This window comes from Palaemon carinicauda, chromosome 35 (genome assembly GCF_036898095.1).
Source record: "Palaemon carinicauda isolate YSFRI2023 chromosome 35, ASM3689809v2, whole genome shotgun sequence".
Lineage (NCBI taxonomy): Eukaryota > Metazoa > Arthropoda > Malacostraca > Decapoda > Palaemonidae > Palaemon > Palaemon carinicauda.
Window position 1 is genome coordinate 65,045,714 of NC_090759.1, and position 3,668 is coordinate 65,049,381.

At 37.3% G+C, this 3,668-nt stretch overlaps 1 protein-coding gene across 1 annotated transcript in view; it reads left to right on the forward strand.

Moving 5' to 3' along the window:
* LOC137627810 (major facilitator superfamily domain-containing protein 6-A-like) overlaps nucleotides 1–3,668 on the forward strand; it is a 116,535-nt gene that overhangs the window by 1,057 nt on the left and 111,810 nt on the right. The gene's annotated exons all lie outside the window — the stretch shown is intronic.

Consider the following 3,668-nt stretch of genomic DNA (forward strand, 5'->3'; position numbering starts at 1 on the left):
CAATACTTATGATTATTATTATTAAATGGGGGAGATTTACTGGTCCAATGGGTTAAGCACAACTCTTACACAACTGGCCCGAATAAATTCGTGAATAAAAATATTTATATTAATGCTATAAAATGAATAAAATAAAATTATAGTAAATAGAATGGAAAGAGAAGATAAATAAGCAATGAGGTATGAATGTATGATAAATATAAACTTAAATTTTATCTTTATAACCTATGTTCCTTAAAAAGTTAAGATCTTGAAACAGAAATTCTCAATCTTATAAAAGGCCAGTAAAACTGTTCTCACCAAAACATAAGCCTCTCTATATATATATATATATATATATATATATATATATATATATATATATATTCGTTTTTTCTCCTCTTTGTTAATGGGAGATACGACGTAAAAATAGTCTAAAATAGAAGTGGTGTTTTTTTTTATTCCTTTTAACTTTCGAAAGAATAATGAGAAATTATTTACATTATAGACGTCTATTGTTCGAAAACTTGAACTCTACGGTAGCTTCACACCATATTTCAATTGCCCTGAACTTTTTTTTTTTTTTTTTTTTATTGATAAATTTATGTAACCCAACATTCAAGTTTTTCTGAATGCAACTGTTTGGTCATGTTTTATTCTGGTGCGTGCAATGGCTTGTAATCTATTTATTTACATTTCATTAAAGGTGTTTTTGTTTAATAATTTTACAGTTGGTCGTAACCTTTAGTGTTATCATTTAATTACTTTTTTTATGTTTTAATACTAACAAGGTATTAAAAATGTTTGCTATATCCTTCGTATATAATTTTTTTGTTTGAGGTTAAATGATAAAAAAAAGTAAATCGGTAACAATATTTCCTACCCGATACAGTTAAGATATTCTCTCTCTCTCTCTCTCTCTCTCTCTCTCTCTCTCTCTCTCTCTCTCTCTCTTGATTCTGGCTTATTGAGATTGATGTATTTTCCGTCAGAGAGAGAGAGAGAGAGAGAGAGAGAGAGAGAGAGAGAGAGTGGGCGAACAGAAGGCTTCCTGATGGAGGCATGATTTTGAATACATGATTACAGCAAGAATTTTTGCTTTTATTGAAGCAGATTGCAGCGATCAACAACACATGCTTTTGGTTATGCTCACACACACACACACACACACACACACATATATATATATATATATACTGTATATATATATATATATATATAATTATATACATATATATATATATATAATTATATACATATATATATATATATATATATGTATATATATGTATATACAGAGAGAGAGAGAGAGAGAGAGAGAGAGAGAGAGAGTTTATATCCCTTTCTGGTTAGGGATACCTAAACGTGGTGAAAGGGTTTGTGTGTCGCTATGATCCGCAAAGCTGTACTAGTCAGGGCACCCATGATAGGTTGGCCAGCGTGGTGATGAAAACTCACAACAACACTAACAAGGTCAGTCGGTTCTAGTCCACTGGAGGTCAAAGACTTCAGCCATGTCCTTATGTCTTAGGTTTGGCTAGTTCTCATCACGCTGGCCAACTGCGAATTCGTGTTGGTGGGAGCAAACCAACCTAGTGTTTATATATATATATATATATATATACTCGTGTATATATACGTATATATATATGTATGTATATAATAAATTTATATATATTTATATATATGTATATATATATATATATGTGTGTGTGTGTGTGTGTGTGTGTGAGTAAATGTTGTTGCAGCAAATGGTGGAGTGGAAGCAGATGTACGTCAGAGAGTGAATGAAGGTTGCAAAGTGTTGGGGGCAGTTAAGGGAGTAGTAAAAAATAGAGGGTTGGGCATGAATGTAAAGAGAGTTCTATATGAGAAAATGATTGTACCAACTGTGATGTATGGATCGGAGTTGTGGGGAATGAAAGTGATGGAGAGACAGAAATTGAATGTGTTTGAGATGAAGTGTCTGAGGAGTATGGCTGGTGTATCTCGAGTAGATAGGGTCAGGAACGAGGTGGTGAGGGTGAGAACGGGTGTAAGAAATGAGTTAGCGGCTAGAGTGGATATGAATGTGTTGAGGTGGTTTGGCCATGTTGAGAGAATGGAGAATGGCTGTCTGCTAAAGAAGGTGATGAATGCAAGAGTTGATGGGAGAAGTACAAGAGGAAGGCCAAGGTTTGAGTGGATGGATGGTGTGAAGAAAGCTCTGGGTGATAGGAGGATAGATGTGAGAGAGGCAAGAGAGCGTGCTAGAAATAGGAATGAATGGCGAGCGATTGTGACGCAGTTCCGGTAGGCCCTGCTGCTTCCTCCGGTGCCTTAGATGACCGCGGAGGTAGCAGCAGTAGGGGACTCAGCAGTATGAAGCTTCATCTGTGGTGGAAATGTGGGAGGTTGGGCTGTGGCACCCTAGCAGTACCAGCTGAACTCGGCTGAGTCCCTGGTTAGGCTGGAGGAACATAGAGAGTAGAGGTCCCCTTTTTTGTTTTGTTCTTGTTGATGTCGGCTACCCCCCAAATTGGGGGAAGTGCCTTTGGTATATGTATGTATATATATATATATATATATATACATATATATATATATATATATATATAAAATATATAAAGTAATCAATTTATCCTGCATTCCCCAACCTTGTCGCTCTCATGCTTTCAACATTGAGACTTGTGTTCCATGAGGCAGGACAAGCCCAACAATTCCGGCAAACATTCCCACTTAGAATTCCATTTGAACTCTAATACCCCTATACCGCACGTGTTACACACGCTTGTACACTGCAACGGCCTTTATTCTATACACCATTCTTAACAGAACCTGTTTAAGCCTGCCTTTTCATAAATGATTTTGTTTGAATTTTGGTGCATTCTTGTCCAGACCCTCGTGTATATAAACTCGGTATCTGTTGAAATAAAGTCAGTTGCATTCACCTCGGCTCACAGTTGCAGCCGAATGGCCAATTGCTCACCCCTGGCTTTCTTATTGTCTTCTATCCTTCTTGCTTCAGATATTCTGTGACTCGCCTTGTCTCTTATCCTATCATCGTCCATTATATTTACCCTTAAGGATCTATACATGGAAACTGCTAATATTCTTTCACTATTATTAGTATTTATTGCTTCATCACATTCGTCTCTATTCGGTAACGTGCCTAACTGGTGATTGCTAGACTGGGGTTCAAGCCCCACTCAAACTCGTTAGTTCCTTGGTTTGGTCGGTACAACTTCACCGTCCTTGTGAGGTAAGGATGGGGGGTTTGGCGGAGTCATCAGCAGCCATTGCCTGACCCTCTTTGGTCCTAACCTGGGATGGAAAGGAGGCTTGGGCGCTGATCATATGTATATATGCGCTGATCATATGTATATGTGATCAGTCTCTATGGCATTGTCCTGCTTGATAGGGCAATGTACTGCCCCTTGCCTCTGCCATTGATAAGCGGCCTTTAAGCCTTTCAGCCTAACTGTTTTGTTCATATTTACTTAACTTTCTCCTCTTGCCAAGTCCTTTGAGTTCTTTCGCCAGTTTTGCAGTGTTTCTTCATTATCCCCAATCAATACTGAATAATTTAATCACACCAAACCTTTCATCCTATATTCGTTGCTTATCTTTTTAGCCAATTACTTTACCCCAAAGTCTAATATCCTTTCTCTGGCTTCTCGTATTATTCCATCTATGGAGAAACACCCGAA